This window comes from Rutidosis leptorrhynchoides, chromosome 6 (genome assembly GCF_046630445.1).
Source record: "Rutidosis leptorrhynchoides isolate AG116_Rl617_1_P2 chromosome 6, CSIRO_AGI_Rlap_v1, whole genome shotgun sequence".
Lineage (NCBI taxonomy): Eukaryota > Viridiplantae > Streptophyta > Magnoliopsida > Asterales > Asteraceae > Rutidosis > Rutidosis leptorrhynchoides.
The window spans coordinates 235500999-235522410 of record NC_092338.1 but is presented as its reverse complement, the minus strand read 5'-3'; positions in this window follow the sequence as shown (position 1 = coordinate 235522410).

Genomic DNA, 21412 nt, shown 5'->3' with positions numbered 1-21412 from the left:
TATCGGGTAAAATATATATTAGATGGGTTCTAATCCAGAAAAACAAGAACGTAGGAGTGGTATAGACTTTTGACGGGTTACCGTGAGGTCACGGGTTCGAGCCCGGATTGAAGCATATTTTTTTAAAAGCCATTTAATTGAGGTAGTTATTTATTTAATTATCTATTATTATTATTATTATTATTATTATTATTATTATTATTATTATTATTATTATTATTATTATTATTATTATTATTATTATTATTATTATTATTATTATTAATATTATTATAAATTATTATTGTTATTGTTATTATTAGTATTATTATTATTATTAAGTATTATGAATATCATTTATTATTAATATTAATAATGTTGTTATTAGTATTATAATTGTTATTATTATTACAAATATAAGAACTAGGATAAAAATTATCATTTATTATTAATATTACGATAATAATTACTATTATTAGTAATATTATGAAAATAATAAAAGTTATTATTATTTCATTAATATTAGTATTAGTATCATTTTAGACTTGTTATTATTATTAACAAAAGTATTATTATTAAGATTACCATTAGTAAAAACATTGTTATTAAGTATTAAGTATTAATTATTATCATTATTATTAAATTATTTAATTTATTAAAATCTACAAATATTATCATTATTATGAGATTTATTATTGAAAACTATCATTAATATTATTATTATTATTATTATTATTAATAGAGTTATAAATAATATTATCATTTTTATTAATATTAGTATTATCACTATTATTATTTTAAATATTATCTTAGTATTACTAAAGTACTGTTTTAACAAACAAATAATATATATATATATATATATATATATATATATATATATATATATATATATATATATATATATATATACATATATATATATATATTACATATAACATAAAAAAATTTAATATTATTAAATAAAATGAATATAAGTTATTAATATAAGAATTATATCACTAATAATAATATATATATTTGTTCGATTACAAGTATATGTATTAATATATATACAAATGATATAGGTTCGTGAATCCGAGGCTAACCCTACAATTGTTCAATGTCGTCATATGTATTTTTACTACAAAATACAGTATTGTGAGTTCATTTGATTCATTTTACTCTTTACATTTTTGGGACTGAGAATACATGCGCTGTTTTTATAACTGTTTTATTAAATGCTTTTGCAATCTATATTTTTGGACTGAGTATACACGAAATGATTTTATAAATGTTTGACGAGATAGACGCACGCAAAACATTCCTTGAATGAATTATTATACAGACAGACGTTCTGTTGATTATTATTTAATTAGTTGGACGTTATATTTGCTACTAATTAATGTGAATATTTTTCCCTGATTATTATAGCTTGGTAACCTAAGAATTAGGAAACGGGTATGGCCCCTAATTCACGTGAATCCTAAAGGTAGCTACCGGGTTTAACACCCCCACCCAGAATGTTCACTAGACGGAAGAGCTAGTGGGCGTGGTGTTTAGTACTTCGAGGTTTATATATTTATTACAGACTAAAAGTTCTGTTTATTTTGGGGATATTATTGATGCACATTATATGTTAAGGTCGGTTACTAAGCCAAGAAAAGAAAGAAAAGTGAATGTTATATATCGAGAGAATGATTTTTATACACAGGTTATGTGTATGATATTTTGTACACGAGATATGTGTACGGTTATAAAGAATTGTTGAAAAATGGTTTCGTACACGAGATATGTGTACTGTATTTAAAAGAAATCGCATGTACATTACATGTGGGTATAGGATTCGGGCTCATTTGTACCATCCAATATTTAAATCTTGTGGTCTATCAAAATTACTAAATTTTATTGTTTTATGACAAACTTATGACCTCACCAACCTTTTGGTTGACACTTTTAAGCATGTTTATTCTCAGGTATTAAAGAAATCTTCCGCTGTGCATTTGCTCATTTTAAAGATATTACTTGGAGTCATTCATGACATATTTCAAAAGACGTTGCATTCGAGTCGTTGAGTTCATCAAGATTATTATTAAGTCATTGATAGTTTGATATATTATGAAATGGTATGCATGCCTGTCAACTTTCGATGTAACGAAAGTTTGTCTTTTAAAAACGAATGCAATGTTTGTAAAATGTATCATATAGAGGTCAAATACCTCGCAATGAAATCAATTATTATGTAACATTTATAATCGATATGAACGGGAAATTTCAACCACCACCACCAACCATCACCACCACCACCCACCACAACCACCAACCACCACCAACCACCACCACCCACCACCACCCACCACCCACCTCCACCACCTACCACCACCCACCACCACCACCAACCACTAATCACCACCTACCCCCCAAAACCACCAACCACCACCACCCACCACCACCACCACCAACTGCCACCAGCCACCACCACCAGCCGCCACTACCACCCACCGCCACCACCACCACCACCCACTGTCACCACCAACAATCACCTACCAACTACCATCACCACCAACCACCACCACCACCACCATCCACCACCACCACTCACCACCAACCACCACCACCACCCACCAACATCACCCACCGCCAACCAACACCCACCACCAACCTCTACCACCAACCGCCACCACCCACCACCACCAGCACCCGCCACTAACAACCACCACCTCCACCAACAACCACCCACTAACACCACCCACCACCGCCATCCACCAACAACCACCCACCACCACCACCCACTACCACCACCAACGACCACCGCCACCCACCAACCACCACCACCTCCACCCACCCACCACCACCCACCAACCACCAACCACTACCACCACCACCAACTACCACCAACCACCACCACCAACCGCCACCACCACCCACCACCACCACCAACCGTCAAAATCACCATCACCACTACCCACCACCACCAACACTAACCACCACCCACTACTACCAACCACCACCACCACCCACCACCACCAACACTCACCACCAACCGCCACCAACTGCCACCACCGCCACCACCACCCGCTACCACCGCCACTACCACCCGCCACCATCAACCACCCACCACCAACCACTACCAGCACCCACCACTACCAACATCACCCACCCCCACCACCACCCACCATCCACCTACCCACCACTCACCACAGCCCACCACTACCACCCCCACCGCCCACCACCACCACCACCACCCACCAACCACCACCATCACCACCACCACCAACCACCACACCCACCACCACCACCACCACTACTACCCACCACCACCCACCACCAACACCAACCACCATCACCACCAACTACCACCACCACCACCAACCACCATTTATCAGAAAAAAATGATCATTCATCATAAAACAATGATTATTTATCATAATAAATTATCATTCATGCTAGGGTGTGTTTGTTAGCCTATTAATGGAATGGTTCAGCGCTGAATACTGAACCATTCAGCATTCAGCGCGTTTGTTTCTAACCTTTGAATGACATATGATGCTGAATGGTTCAGAATTCAGTGCTGAATCATTCAGAGCTGAAATGTTCTCTTAACCATTAAGTGCCTAAATTATCTGTAATATTCTCCTCAAATCATATCATCAACACTTAACCAACAAGTATATTGAATATTTTATTCATGTTACACGTTAATAAGTTAATTTTATTCAGTTCATATCATTCATTCTAAATGATTATCAAACAGCTTATTATCATTCAGAACAAACATTATTCAGAGGCTTTGAATCATTCAGATTCTGAACCATTCAGCGTTAAATCATTCAGTTTTACCAAACGCACCCTAAGTTAACTTTCAACAATTGGTATCTTTTTTTTTTAAATAGTTATTATTCGTAAGAAAATAATAATCATTCATCACATAATGATTATCATTCATCATACAAGAATTATCATTCATCATAAAAGAAAACAGTTATCATTCATCAGAATATTACAAATGATAAAAATGTCCGATGAATGATAAAAAACATATCTTACAAATGATAAAAGTACCCGATGAATGATAAAAATACACGATGAATGATAAAAATGTAGTGACCTGAACTTTTCCGAACCTTTTCTATGATTATATGTTTAATGAAAACTATATTTACATGATTAAATGTTTCAAACATGTTAAGCAATCAAACTTGTTAAGACTTGGTTAATTGAAACGGAAATTTTGTAAACGTCTGATTACCGAGTTTGACCAATGATTCACGAACGCTATAAGTTGTATATGACATGATGATACATAAATGAATAAATATATATGTTTAACATGATATAATGATCATAAAGTATCTCATTAAAAATAGTAAAAATAAGTTATATACTTAAAAAGGAGACTATTGACGTATGAAACTCGAAACGATACATATAACGATTATCGTTATAACCACGTCTTACTAAATATATATGAAGCATATTAATACATTGTTATATTATATATAACATTATAATATGATAAGTAAATATATCATTAAGTGTATTAACAATGAACTACATAAGTAAAAACAAGACTACTAACTTAAGGATTTCGAAACGAGACATATATGTAACGATTATCGTTGTAACGACATTTAAATGTATATATCATATTAAGATATATTAATATATCATAATATCATGATAATATAATAATTTAAAATCTCATTTGATATTATAAACATTGGGTTAACAACATTTAACAAGATCGTTAACCTAAAGGTTTCAAAACAACACTTACATGTAACGACTAACGATGACTTAACGACTCAGTTAAAATGTATATACATGTAGTGTTTTAATATGTATTCATACACTTTTGAAAGACTTCAAGACACTTATCAAAATACTTCTACTTAACAAAAATGCTTACAATTACATCCTCGTTCAGTTTCATCAACAATTCTACTCGTATGCACCCGTATTCGTACTCGTACAATACACAGCTTTTAGATGTATGTACTATTGGTATATACACTCCAATGATCAGCTCTTAGCAGCCCATGTGAGTCACCTAACACATGTGAGAACCATCATTTGGAAACTAGCATGAAATATCTCATAAAATTACAAAAATATGAGTAATCATTCATGACTTATTTACATGAAAACAAAATTACATATCCTTTATATCTAATCCATACACCAACGACCAAAAACACCTACTAACACTTTCATTCTTCAATTTTATTCATCTAATTGATCTCTCTCAAGTTCTATCTTCAAGTTCTAAGTGTTCTTCATAAATTCCAAAAGTTCTAGTTTCATAAAATCAAGAATACTTCCAAGATTGCAAGTTTACTTCCAAGTTTTCTAAATCCATTCCAAGTAATCATCCAAGATCAAGAAACGTTTGTTACTTACAGTAGGTTATCTTTTTAATACAAGGTAATAATCATATTCAAACTTTAATTCAATTTCTATAACTATAACAATCTTATTTCGAGTGGAAATCTTACTTGAAATTGTTTTCGTGTCATGATTCTGCTTCAAGAACTTTCAAGCCATCCAAGGATCCTTTGAAGCTAGATCTATTTTTCTCATTTCCAGTAGGTTTATCCAAGGAACTTGAGATAGTAATGATGTTCATAACATCATTCTATTCATACATATAAAGCTATCTTATTCGAAGGTTTAAACTTGTAATCACTAGAACATAGTTTAGTTAATTCTAAACTTGTTCGCAAATAAAAGTTAATCCTTCTAACTTGACTTTTAAAATCAAATAAACACATGTTCTATATCTATATGATATGCTAACTTAATGATTTAAAATCTGGAAACACGAAAAACACCGTAAAATCGGATTTACGCCGTTGTAGTAACACCGCGGGCTGTTTTGGGTTAGTTAATTAAAAACTATGATAAACTTTGATTTAAAAGTTGTTATTCTGGGAAAATGATTTTTATTATGAAAATGAAACTATATCCAAAAATTATGGTTAAACTCAAAGTGGAAGTATGTTTTCGAAAATGGTCATCTAGACGTCGTTCTTTCGACTGAAATGACTACCTTTATAAAAACGACTTGTAACTTATTTTTCTGACTATAAACCTATACTTTTTCTATTTAGATTCATAAAATAGAGTTCAATATGAAACCATAGCAATTTGATTCACTCAAAACGGATTTAAAATGAAGAAGTTATGGGTAAAACAAGATTGGATAATTTTTCTCATTTTAGCTACGTGAAAATTGGTAACAAATCGATTCCAACCATAACTTAATCAACTTGTATTGTATATTATGTAATCTTGAGATACCATAGACACGTATACAATGTTTCGACCTCTCATGTCGACACATCTATATATATTTCGGAACAACCATAGACACTCTATATGTGAATGTTGGAGTTAGCTATACAGGGTTGAGGTTGATTCCAAAATATATATAGTTTGAGTTGTGATCAATACTGAGATATGTATACACTGGGTCGTGGATTGATTCAAGATAATATTTATCGATTTATTTCTGTACATCTAACTGTGGACAACTAGTTGTAGGTTACTAACGAGGACAGTTGACTTAATAAACTTAAAACATCAAAATATATTAAAAGTGTTGTAAATATATTTTGAACATACTTTGATATATATGTATATATTGTTATAGGTTCTGAATCAACCAGTGGCCAAGTCTTACTTCCCGACGAAGTAAAAATCTGTGAAAGTGAGTTATAGTCCCACTTTTAAAATCTAATATTTTTGGGATGAGAATACATGCAGGTTTTATAAATGATTTACAAAATAGACACAAGTACGTGAAACTACATTCTATGGTTGAATTATCAAAATCGAATATGCCCCTTTTTATTAAGTCTGGTAATCTAAGAATTAGGGAACAGACACCCTAATTGACGCGAATCCTAAAGATAGATCTATTGGGCCTAACAAACCCTATCCAAAGTACCGGATGCTTTAGTACTTCGAAATTTATATCATATCCGAAGGGTGTCCCGGAATGATGGGGATATTCTTATATATGCATCTTGTTAATGTTGGTTACCAGGTGTTCACCATATGAATGATTTTTATCTCTATGTATGGGATGTGTATTGAAATATGAAATCTTATGGTCTATTGTTACGATTTGATATATATAGGTTAAACCTATAACTCACCAAAATTTTTGTTGACGTTTAAAGCATGTTTATTCTCAGGTGAATACTAAGAGCTTCCGCTGTTGTATACTAAAATAAGGACAAGATTTAGAGTCCATGTTTGTATGATATTGTGTAAAAACTGCATTCAAGAAACTGATTTTGATGTAACATATTTGTATTGTAAACCATTATGTAATGGTCGTGTGTAAACAGGATATTTTAGATTATCATTATTTGATAATGTACGTAAAGTTTTTTAAACCTTTATTTATGAAATAAAGGTTATGGTTTGTTTTAAAAATGAATGCAGTCTTTGAAAAACGTCTCATATAGAGGTTTAAATCAATTAATATGGAACATTTGTAATCAATAAGAACGGGACATTTCAGTTGGTATCCGAGCGTTGGTCTTAGAGAACCAGAAAATTTGCATTAGTGTATCTTATCGAGTTTGTTAGGATGCATTAGTGAGTCTGGACTTCGACCGTGTTTTCTTTAAAAATGATTGCTTAACATTTTTGTTGGAAACTATATATTATTAACATGTATATATTATGTGATATATTAATCTCTTAACATGTTTGATATTGTGTGATAGATGTCTACCTCTAGCACAAATCCCATTGACTCACCTAATAATAACGAAGAGTCGAATATATATTGGACTGATTCACAAGTTCCCGAAGAAGAACCGGAAGAAGAATCAGAACCGGAAGAAGAATCAGAACCGGAAGTGGAGGAACCGGAGGAGGAAATAGAACCGGTGGGGGAAATAATAAAACGGTTAAGTAAAAGAAAATCCTCAACCAACCGACCAAGGTTAATTATGGTCAATGGTGTTTCCGCCAAGGAAGCAAAATATTGGGAGGATTACCAATTCTCCGATGAATCGGATTCCGACGAGAATTCCGATGATGTTATAGAAATTACCCCAACTGAATTTAAAAAGGCAAAAGAAAATAATAAGGGAAAGGGCATAAAAATAGGGAAATCTAATTCCAACTCCGATGAACTTTATATGTATCATCAACCCCCGAAGCCCTTAAGTTGTAACAATGACCCGGGAACCTCTAAACCACCAGGTTTTTCTAAACCGTTGTGGAAAACGACAGCTCGTATTAGGGGAACATCATATATCCCTAGAAACTTGGCAAAACGAACCAAAACCGAAGAAGAAGAAACGAGCGAGTCGGAATAAGATAGTTGTATTCGTGTGGTGTAATATATGTAATATAGTGTGCTTATGCTTTATGATATATGTAAAAATTGCTTGTATTAATAAGTATTTTTTTTATGAATCTAACTCTTGTCTATTTTACAGTATAAAAACACAAAATGGATAGACAACCCAATATTTTAAGAGACCTACCCGGAGACATGATTGATGAAATCTTGTCTAGAGTCGGTCAGAATTCTTCGGCACAACTATTTACGGCGAAATCAGTTTGTAAGACATTCGAAGAACGTTCCAAGAATGTCTTGGTTTATAAGAGACTTTCGTTTGAAAGATGGGGGATATCACATTGGGAAACCCATAAGTTATGATATGTTTACTTTGACGCATATATTGCGGGGAACCCAAATGCTATTTTACGCAACGGGTTAAGAAATTATTTTGACTCAATGTATCCGAATATAGGACTTCATGATTTAAAAAAAGCGGCTAACATGCAACATAAAGAAGCATGCTATGCTTACGGGTTAGTAATTTTCACTTCTCACCAAAGTGAGAAAAAGAACATCGGGCTACAACTATTAAACAAAACGTTCCCACAAGTGACGGAGTCGGTAATTGGGGTAAGAAATGAGGTTTTTAGGTTATTATGAGACTGTTGGTCATTACGTAACCCTCATCCCTTTGACGACGTTACAACACGCTGTCTTATCAATGGCCATAACGGTTATGTTCCAAAAGACCAAGGATGGGAAGTAGTCCTAGTAAAACCAGAATGCATGACTTGTTTCTGGACGTATGAATTACGTGTCTTTATTGCCTTTACTAAACGACTTGTGTACTAGCTAGAATTATCTTCACAACTATCTTGTATCAAAGTTATTGTGTGCTATATTTCATGCTATATGTAAAATAAGCGGTATTGTAAGTTTGTAAAATATTGTGTAAAAGTTTGAACGCGAAATATTATTATAATCAGTTTTTCATATAGAATTGTAGTAGTTGAATTGTATATTAGCTACTAAGTATGACCTTAACGGGTAGGTACTACCCGAATTTAAACTTATAAAACGCTAATATGAAGAAAAAGCTTTTATAAATGAGTTCATATTATGCTACGAGATACTATTAACTACTCTTAATATTCTGTATGATTAACTTGTTCCATTTGACTATTTTGAAGGAAATGGCACCGACTACTCGACACACCGTGAATATGAATGAAGAGGAATTCCGTACTTTTCTAGCTTCAAACATAGCCGCAGTACAGGCTGCGCTACATACCAACAATAACCTTGGATCTAGCAGTACAGGAAATCGTGTAGGATGCACCTACAAAGAATTCACTGCCTGCAAACCTTTGGAATTTGATGGAACCGAAGGACCGATCGGATTGAAATGGTGGACCGAGAAGGTCGAATCGGTGTTTGCCATAAGTAAGTGTACTGAAGAAGACAAAGTGAAGTACGCTACGCATACCTTCACAGGTTCTGCGTTAACATGGTGGAATACCTATCTAGAGCAAGTGGGACAAGATACGCACTACCGTGGTCAACATTCAAGCACTTGATGAACGAGAAGTACCGTCCCAGAACCGAGGTCAATAAGCTCAAGACAAAACTTAGAGGGTTACGAACCCAAGGATTTGATATTACCATGTACGAAAGATGATTCACAGAATTGTGCCTATTGTGTCCGGGAGCGTTCGAAGATGAGGAAGAGAAGATCGACACATTTGTGAAAGGATTACCGGAAAGAATCCAAGAAGATATAAGTTCACACGAGCCCGCCTCCATACAACAGGCATGTAGAATGGCTCACAAACTAGTGAACCAGATTGAGGAAAGAATTAAAGAACAGATGGCTGAAGAGGCCAATGTGAAGCAAGTCAAAAGAAAGTGGGAGGAAAACGGTGATAAGAATCACCAATACAACAACAACAGCAATTACAATAATAATCGCAACAATTATCCCAACAATCGCAACATCAATCGCAACTACAAAAAACGGCCCAACAACAACAACAACAACAACAACAACAACAACAACAGCAACTACAACAATCATCCCAACAACAATAACAACCGCAACAACAACAACAATCAGAAGCAGCTATGCCAAAGGTGTGAAAAGTATCACTCGGGGTTCTGCACCAAATTTTGCAACAAGTGTAAAAGAAATGGTCATAGCGCGGCGAAGTGTGAGGTCTACGGACCAGGGGTTAACAAAACGAAAGGAACAAATGGTGTCGGAATGAGTAATGGCGGAGCAAGTAGTGTCGGAGCAAGTTATGCCAATGTAGTTTGTTATAAATGTGGAAAACCGGGCCACATTATTAGAAATTGCCCGAACCAGGAGAGCACGAATGGACAAGGCCGCGGAAGAGTTTTCAATATTAATGCGGCAGAGGCACAGGAAGACCCGGAGCTTGTTACGGGTACGTTTCTTATTGACAATAAATGTGCTTACGTTTTATTTGATTCGGGTGCAGATAGAAGCTATATGAGTAGAGATTTTTGTGCTAAATTAAGTTGTCCATTGACGCCGTTGGATAGTAAATTTTTACTCGAATTAGCAAACGTTAAATTTATTTCAGCAGATAATATATGCCGGAATCGAGAAATTAAACTGGGTAGCGAAATATTTAAGATTGATTTGATACCAGTAGAGTTAGGGAGTTTTGATGTAATAGTTGGCATGAACTGGCTGAAGAAGGTGAAAGTAGAGATCGTATGTTATAAAAATGCAATTCGCATTGTACGAGAAGAAGGAGAACCCTTAATGGTGTACGGAGAAAAGGGCAACACGAAGCCACATCTTATTAGTAATTTGAAGGCACAAAAACTAATAAGAAAAGGTTGCTATGCTGTTCTAGCACACGTCGAGAAAGTACAAACTGAAGAAAAGAGCATCAATGATGTTCCCGTCGCAAAAGAATTTCCCGGTGTATTTCCGAAAGAATTACTGGGACTACCTCCACATCGATCTGTTGAATTTCAAATAGATCTTATACCAGGAGCTGCACCAATAGCTCGTGCTCCTTATAGACTCGTACCCAGCGAGATGAAAGAACTGCAAAGCCAACTGCAAGAACTATTAGAACGTGGTTTCATTCGACCAAGCACATCACCATGGGGAGCTCCTGTTTTGTTTGTCAAGAAGAAGGATGGTACATTTAGGTTGTGTATTGACTACAGAGAGTTGAACAAACTTACCATCAAAAACCGTTATCCACTGCCGAGAATTGACGACTTATTTGATCAACTACAAGGCTCGTCGGTTTATTTGAAGATCGATTTACGTTCTGGATATCATCAAATGCGAGTAAAGGAGGATGATATTCCAAAAACTACTTTTAGGACGCGTTATGGTCATTACGAGTTTATGGTTATGCCGTTCGGATTGACTAACGCATCAGCTGTGTTCATGGACCTTATGAACTGAGTGTGTGGGCCATATCTTGACAAGTTTGTCATTGTTTTCATCGATGACATACTTATTTACTCAAAGAATGATCAAGAGCACGAAGAACATTTGAGAAAAGTGCTAGAAGTATTGAGGAAAGAAAAACTGTACGCTAAGTTTTCAAAGTGTGCATTTTGGTTGGAAGAAGTTCAATTCCTCGGTCACATAGTGAACAAAGAAGGTATCCAGGTGGACCCGGCAAAGATCGAAACTGTTGAAAAGTGGGAAACCCCAAAAACTCCGAAGCATATACGTCAATTTTTAGGATTGGCTGGTTACTACAGAAGATTCATCCAAGATTTCTCCAAAATAGCAAAACCCTTGACTGCATTAACGCATAAAGGGAAGAAATTTGAATGGAAGGATGAACAAGAGAAGGCGTTTCAATTATTGAAGAAAAAGCTAACTACGGCACCTATATTGTCATTTCCTGAAGGGAATGATGATTTTCTGATTTATTGTGACACATCAAAGCAAGGTCTCGGTTGTGTATTAATGCAACGGACGAAGGTGATTGCTTATGCGTCTAGACAATTGAAGATTCACGAGCAAAATTATACGACGCATGATTTGGAATTAGGCGCGGTTGTTTTTGCATTAAACACTTGGAGGCACTACTTATATGGGGTCAAAAGTATTATATATACCAACCACAAAAGTCTTCAACACATATTTAATCAGAAACAACTGAATATGAGGCAGCGTAGGTGGATTGAATTGTTGAATGATTACGACTTTGAGATTCGTTACCACCCGGGGAAGGCAAATGTGGTAGCCGACGCCTTGAGCAGAAAGGACAGAGAACCCATTCGAGTAAAATCTATGAATATAATGATTCACACTAACCTTACTACTCAAATAAAGGAGGCGCAACAAGAAGTATTAAAAGAGGGAAATTTAAAAGATGAAATACCCAATGGATCGGAGAAGCATCTTAATTTTCGAGAAGACGGAACCCGGTATAGGGCTGAAAGAATTTGGGTACCAAAATTTGGAGATATGAGAGAAATGGTACTTAGAGAAGCTCATAAAACCAGATACTCAATACATCCTGGAACGGGGAAGATGTACAAGGATCTTAAGAAACATTTTTGGTGGCCAGGTATGAAAGCCGATATTGCTAAATATGTAGGAGAATGTTTGACGTGTTCTAAGGTCAAAGCTGAACATCAGAAACCATCAGGTCTACTACAACAACCTGAAATCCTGGAATGGAAATGGGAAAACATTACCATGGATTTCATTACTAAATTTCCAAGGACTGCAAGTGGTTATGATACTATTTGGGTAATAGTTGATCGTCTCACCAAGTCAGCACACTTCCTGCCAATAAGAGAAGATGACAAGATGGAGAAGTTAGCACGACTGTATTTGAAGGAAGTCGTCTCCAGACATGGAATACCAATCTCTATTATCTCTGATAGGGATGGCAGATTTATTTCAAGATTCTGGCAGACATTACAGCAAGCATTGGGAACTCGTCTAGACATGAGTACTGCCTATCATCCACAAACTGATGGGCAGAGTGAAAGGACGATACAAACGCTTGAAGACATGCTACGAGCATGTGTTATTGATTTCGGAAACAGTTGGGATCGACATCTACCGTTAGCAGAATTTTCCTACAACAATAGCTACCATTCAAGCATTGAGATGGCTCCGTTTGAAGCACTTTATGGTAGAAAGTGCAGGTCTCTGATTTGTTGGAGTGAAGTAGGGGATAGACAGATTACGGGTCCGGAGATAATACAAGAAACTACTGAGAAGATCATCCAAATTCAACAACGGTTGAAAACCGCCCAAAGTCGACAAAAGAGCTACGCCGACATTAAAAGAAAAGATATAGAATTTAAAATTGGAGATATGGTCATGCTTAAGGTTGCACCTTGGAAAGATGTTGTTCGATTTGGTAAACGAGGGAAATTAAATCCAAGGTATATTGGACCATTCAAGATTATTGATCGTGTCGGACCAGTAGCTTACCGACTTGAGTTACCTCAACAACTAGCAGCTGTACATAACACTTTCCATGTCTCGAATTTGAAGAAATGTTTTGCTAAAGAAGATCTCACTATTTCATTGGACGAAATCCAAATCAATGAAAAACTTCAATTGATTGAAGAACCCGTTGAAATAATGGATCGTGAGGTTAAGAGACTTAAACAAAACAAGATACCGATTGTTAAGGTTCGATGGAATGCTCGTAGAGGACCCGAGTTCACCTGGGAATGAGAAGATCAGATGAAGAAGAAGTATCCGCACTTATTTCCAGAAGATGAGCCAACACCTCCAATCGCTTAAAATTTCGGGACAAAATTTATTTAACGGGTAGGTACTGTAGTGACCCGAACTTTTCCGAACCTTTCTATGATTATATGTTTAATGAAAACTATATTTACATGATTAAATGTTTCCAACATGTTAAGAAATCAAACTTGTTAAGACTTGGTTAATTGAAACGGAAATTTTGTAAACGTCTGATTACCCAGTTTGACCAATGATTCACGAACGCTATAAGTTGTATATGACATGATGATACATAAATGAATAAATATATATGTTTAACATGATATAATGATCATCAAGTATCTCATTAAAAATAGTAACAATAAGTTATATACTTAAAAAGGAGACTATTGACGTATGAAACTCGAAACGATACATATAACGATTATCGTTATAACCACGTCTTACTAAATATATATGAAGCATATTAATACATTGTTATATTATATATAACATTATAATATGATAATTAAATATATCATTAAGTGTATTAACAATGAATTACATAAGTAAAAACAAGACTACTAACTTAAGGATTTCGAAACGAGACATATATGTAACGATTATCGTTGTAACGACATTTAAATGTATATATCATATTAAGATATATTAATATATCATAATATCATGATAATATAATAATTTAAAATCTCATTTGATATTATAAACATTGGGTTAACAACATTTAACAAGATCGTTAACCTAAAGGTTTCAAAACAACACTTACATGTAACGACTAACGATGACTTAACAACTCAGTTAAAATGTATATACATGTAGTGTTTTAATATGTATTCATACACTTTTGAAAGACTTCAAGACACTTATCAAAATACTTCTACTTAACAAAAATGCTTACAATTACATCCTCGTTCAGTTTCATCAACAATGTATGCACCCGTATTCGTACTCGTACAATATAAAGCTTTTAGATGTATGTACTATTGGTATATACACTCCAATGATCAGCTCTTAGCAGCCCATGCGAGTCACCTAATACATGTGGGAACCATCATTTGGCAACTAGCATGAAATATCTCATAAAATTACAAAAATATGAGTAATCATTCATGACTTATTTACATGAAAACAAAATTACATATCCTTTATATCTAATCCATACACCAACGACAAAAAATACCTACAAACACTTTCATTCTTCAATTTTCTTCATCTAATTGATCTCTCTCAAGTTCTATCTTCAAGTTCTAAGTGTTCTTCATAAATTCCAAAAGTTCTAGTTTCATAAAATCAAGAATACTTCCAAGATTGCAAGTTTACTTCCAAGTTTTCTAAATCCATTCCAAGTAATCATCCAAGATCAAGAAACCTTTGTTACTTACAGTAGGTTATCTTTCTAATACAAGGTAATAATCATATTCAAACTTTAATTCAATTTCTATAACTATAACAATCTTATTTCGAGTGGAAATCTTACTTGAAATTGTTTTCGTGTCATGATTCTGCTTCAAGAACTTTCAAGCCATCCAAGGATCCTTTGAAGCTAGATCTATTTTTCTAATTTCCAGTAGGTTTATCCAAGGAACTTGAGGTAGTAATGATGTTCATAACATCATTCTATTCATACATATAAAGCTATCTTATTCGAAGGTTTAAACTTGTAATCACTAGAACATAGTTTAGTTAATTCTAAACTTGTTCGCAAATAAAAGTTAATCCTTCTAACTTGACTTTTAAAATCAACTAAACACATGTTATATATCTATATTATATGCTAACTTAATGATTTAAAACCTGGAAACACGAAAAACACCGTAAAACCGGATTTACGCCGTCGTAGTAACACCGCGGGCTGTTTTGGGTTAGTTAATTAAAAACTATGATAAACTTTGATTTAAAAGTTGTTATTCTGGGAAAATGATTTTTATTATGAAAATGAAACTATATCCAAAAATTATGGTTAAACTCAAAGTGGAAGTATGTTTTCTAAAATGGTCATCTAGACGTCGTTCTTTCGACTGAAATGACTGTCTTTACAAAAACATCTTGTAACTTATTTTTACGACTATAAACCTATACTTTTTCTGTTTAGATTCATAAAATAGAGTTCAATATGAAACTATAGCAATTTGATTCACTCAAAACGGATTTAAAATGAAGAAGTTATGGGTAAAACAAGATTGGATAATTTTTCTCATTTTAGCTACGTGAAAATTGGTAACAAATCTATTCCAACCATAACTTAATCAACTTGTATTGTATATTATGTAATCTTGAGATACCATAGACACGTATACAATGTTTCGACCTATCATGTCGACACATCTATATATATTTTGGAACAACCATAGACACTCTATATGTGAATGTTGGAGTTAGCTATACAGGGTTGAGGTTGATTCCAAAATATATATAGTTTGAGTTGTGATCAATACTGAGATACGTATACACTGGGTCGTGGATTGATTCAAGATAATATTTATCAATTTATTTCTGTACATCTAACTGTGAACAACTAGTTGTAGGTTACTAACGAGGACAGCTGACTTAATAAACTTAAAACATCAAAATATATTAAAAGTGTTGTAAATATATTTTGAACATACTTTGATATATATGTATATATTGTTATAGGTTCGTGAATCAACCAGTGGCCAAGTCTTACTTCCCGACGAAGTAAAAATCTGTGAAAGTGAGTTATAGTCCCACTTTTGCAATCTAATATTTTTGGGATGAGAATACATGCAGGTTTTATAAATGATTTACAAAATAGACACAAGTACGTGAAACTACATTCTATGGTTGAATTATCGAAATCGAATATGCCCCTTTTTATTAAGTCTGGTAATCTAAGAATTAGGGAACAGACACCCTAATTGACGCGAATCCTAAAGATAGATCTATTGGGCCTAACAAACCCCATCCAAAGTACCGGATGCTTTAGTACTTCGAAATTTATATCATATCCGAAGGGTGTCCCGGAATGATGAGGATATTCTTATATATGCATCTTGTTAATGTCGGTTACCAGGTGTTCACCATATGAATGATTTTTATCTCTATGTATGGGATGTGTATTGAAATATGAAATCTTGTGGTCTATTGTTACGATTTGATATATATAGGTTAAACCTATAACTCACAAACATTTTTGTTGATGTTTAAAGCATGTTTATTCTCAGGTGAATACTAAGAGCTTCCGCTGTTGCATACTAAAATAAGAACAAGATTTGGAGTCCATGTTTGTATGATATTGTGTAAAAACTGCATTCAAGAAACTGATTTTGATGTAACATATTTGTATTGTAAACCATTATGTAATGGTCGTGTGTAAATAGGATATTTTAGATTATCATTATTTGATAATCTACGTAAAGTTTTTTAAACCTTTATTTATGAAATAAAGGTTATGGTTTGTTTTAAAAATGAATGCAGTCTTTGAAAAACGTCTCATATAGAGGTCAAAACCTCGCAACGAAATCAATTAATATGGAACGTTTTTAATCAATAAGAACGGGACATTTCAAAAAATACCCGATGAATAATAAAAATATCAGATGAACAATAAAAATACAAAATGAATAATATAAATAGGTGATGAATGATAAACAGAGAATGATAAAAAACCATGATGAATAAGAAAAAAATATGATGAATGATAAAACAACTGTTAATAGATAAAAATAATAATAATATGATGAATGAGAAATATTATCATTCATCAAAATATTATCATTCATCAAACCATTATCATTCATTAAAGAGTTATCATTCATCAAACCATTAGCATGATTAGTTTTATGAAAAAGAATGGGGCATTCCGAGAATTGAACTCGGGACCTCCCGCACCGAAAGCGAGAATCATACTGTTAGACCAAATGCCCAGTTATCAAACAATTATCTTTCATCTAATTGTTGTCATTCATATAAAAAACACTTATCTTTTATCATAAAACAGTTATCATTCATCATAATGCTATCATTCATCAAACACTTCTTATTTATCGAAAAACAGTATCATTCATTTATCATTCATCAAAATACCCGATAATTGATAAAAATACCAAATGAATGATAAAAGTAGTTGATGAATGATAAACGATGAATGATAAAAGAACGTGATGAATGATAAAAAATACCCGATGAATGATAAAAATATCCGATGAATGATAAAAATACCCAGTGAATGATTAAGATACCTGATGAATGATAAGCGAAGAATGATAAAAGAACGTGATTAATGATAAAAAAAAATACCCGATGAATGATTAAAATACCTGATGAATGATAAAAGTACCTGATGAATGATAAACGATGAATGATAAAAGAACGTGATGAATGATAAAAAAATATATCAGATGAATGGTAAAAATATCCGATGAATGATAAAAATATCCGACGAATGATAAAGATAGCTGATAATTGATAAGCGAAGAATGATAAAAGAACGTCATGAATGATAAAAAATACCAGATGAATGATAAAAATACCAAATGAATGATAAATTTATGAAACGGATAATGATAAAAGCAACCTTGATTTATCAACAAACTTCCAAATATCATTATGTGTTTTCCCTATATCTTATGTAACTACAAAGTAGTATTATTCCATACAAATAAACTTGATATTATCCCTAAATACTGTTTAGCAAAGTGTTATGAATGGTATATTACGTAAAAGAAAAAGATAATACAAGGAGCAAAGAGGCTATAAACATGTTATCATTCAGCAAAAATTATCATTCATCAAAAAAAAAAAATATCATTCATCAGAAAAAAATTATCATTCATCTAACTTATCATTCATTAAATAGTTATCATTTATAAAAAAATACCCAATGAATAAAAGCAAGATTGACTTTCCATCTGCATCATGCATCCCACATAAAGTAAGAACACCCTGCACCAATCAAGAAAAAGGAACATTATATCATGAAATTCACTCTATTAATATTAATTAATCAACTCAAGGTTATGAGATTAATGACTTACATCTACTATATCGAGTTGATAAACTTGCTCAAGGTTGCTCAAGGTTGCAATTTTAAGTTGCACCCCAAACCTTCATGCTCGTCTATTCTATTTTTGGTGTAAGGACGTGTCGGATTCGTTGATGAGGGTAGAACATTTTTAATGCCGCATACTTTAATGATATCTGGAGCATGACCACCACCTGCACCTACACTAAAAAAAGGGATAACAAGGACCAACTGAAATGTCCCGTTCTTATTGATTAAAAACGTTCCATATTAATTGATTTCGTTGCGAGGTTTTGACCTCTATATGAGATGTTTTTCAAAGACTGCATTCATTTTAAAACAAACCATAACCTTTATTTCATCAATAAAGGTTTAAAAAGCTTTACGTAGATTATCAAATAATGATAATCTAAAATATCCTATTTACACGCGACCATTACATAATGGTTTACAATACAAATATGTTACAACGAAATAAGTTTCTTGAATGCAGTTTTTACACAATATCATACAAGCATGGACTCCAAATATCGTCCTTATTTAAGTATGCGACAGCGAAAGCTCTTAATAATCACCTGAGAATAAACATGCTTAAAACGTCAACAAAAATGTTGGTGAGTTATAGGTTTAACCTATATATTATCAAATTATAATAATAGACCACAAGATTTCATATTTCAATACACATCCCATACATAGAGATAAAAATCATTCATATGGTGAACACCTGGTAACCGACATTAACAAGATGCATATTTAAGAATATCCCGATCATTCCGGGACACCCTTCGGATATGATATAAATTTCGAAGTACTAAAGCATCCGGTACTTTGGATGGGGTTTGTTAGGCCCAATAGATCTATCTTTAGGATTCACGTCAATTAGGGTGTCTGTTCCCTAATTCTTAGATTACCAGACTTAATAAAAAGGGGCATATTCGATTTCGATAATTCAACCATAGAATGTAGTTTCACGTACTTGTGTCTATTTTGTAAATCATTTATAAAACCTGCATGTATTCTCATCCCAAAAATATTAGATTTTAAAAGTGGGACTATAATTCACTTTCACAGATTTTTTACTTCGTCGGGAAGTAAGACTTGGCCACTGGTCGATTCACGAACCTATAACAAATATGTACATATATATCAAAGTATGTTCAAAATATATTTACAACACTTTTAATACATTTTGATGTTTTAAGTTTATTAAGTCAGCTGTCCTCGTTAGTAACCTACAACTAGTTGTCCACAGTTAGATGTACAGAAATAAATCAATATATATTATATTGAATCAATCCACGACCCAGTGTATACATATCTCAGTATTGATCACAACTCAAACTATATATATTTTGGAATCAACCTCAACCCTGTATAGCTAACTCCAACATTCATATATAGAGTGTCTATGGTTGTTCCGAAATATATATAGATGTGTCGACATGATAGGTCGAAACATTATATACGTGTCTATGGTATCTCAAGATTACATAATATACAATACAAGTTGATTAAGTTATGGTTGGAATAGATTTGTTACCAATTTTCACGTAGCTAAAATGAGTAGTTTTTACCAATTTTGTTTTGCTCGCCATTTCTTCATTTCTAATCCGTTTTGAGTGATTTAAGTGGCCACGGTTTCGTATTGAACTTGACTTTATGAAACTAAACAGAAAAGGTATAGGTTTATAGTCGGAAATACAAGTTACAAGTCGTTTTTGAAAGAGGTAGTCATTTCCGTCGAAAGAACGACATCTTGATGACTGTTTTGAAAAACATACTTTCACTTTGAGTTTAACCATGATTTTTGGATATGGTTTCATGTTCATAAGAAAAATAATTTTCCCAGAAGTATAGCTTTTAAATCAAATTTTTTCATAGTTTTTAATTATCCAAACCAAAACAGCCCCCGGTTGTAACTACGACGGCGTAAATCCGGTTTTATGGTGTTTATCGTGTTTCCGGGTTTTAAATCATTAAGTTAGCATATCATATAGATATAGATCATGTGTATAGTTGATTTTAAAAGTGTAGTTAGAAGGATTAACTTTATTTGCGAACAAGTTTAGAATTAACTAAACTATGTTCTAGTGATTACTAGTTTACCACTTCGAATATGATAGCTTTTTATGTATGAATCGAATGATGTTATGAACATCCTTACTACCTTAAGTTCCTTGGATAAACCTACTAGAAAAGAGAAAAATGGATCTAGCTTCAACGGATGCTTGGATGGCTCGAAGTTCTTGAAGCAGAATCATGACACGAAAACAAGTTCAAGTAAGATTTTCACTCGAAATAAGATTGTTATAGTTATAGAAATTGAATCAAAGTTTGAATATGAGTATTACCTTGTATTAGGAAGATATCTTACTGTAAATAAGAAAGATTTCTTGAGGTTGGATGATCACTCTACAAGATTTGAAGTAAGCTAGCAAACTTG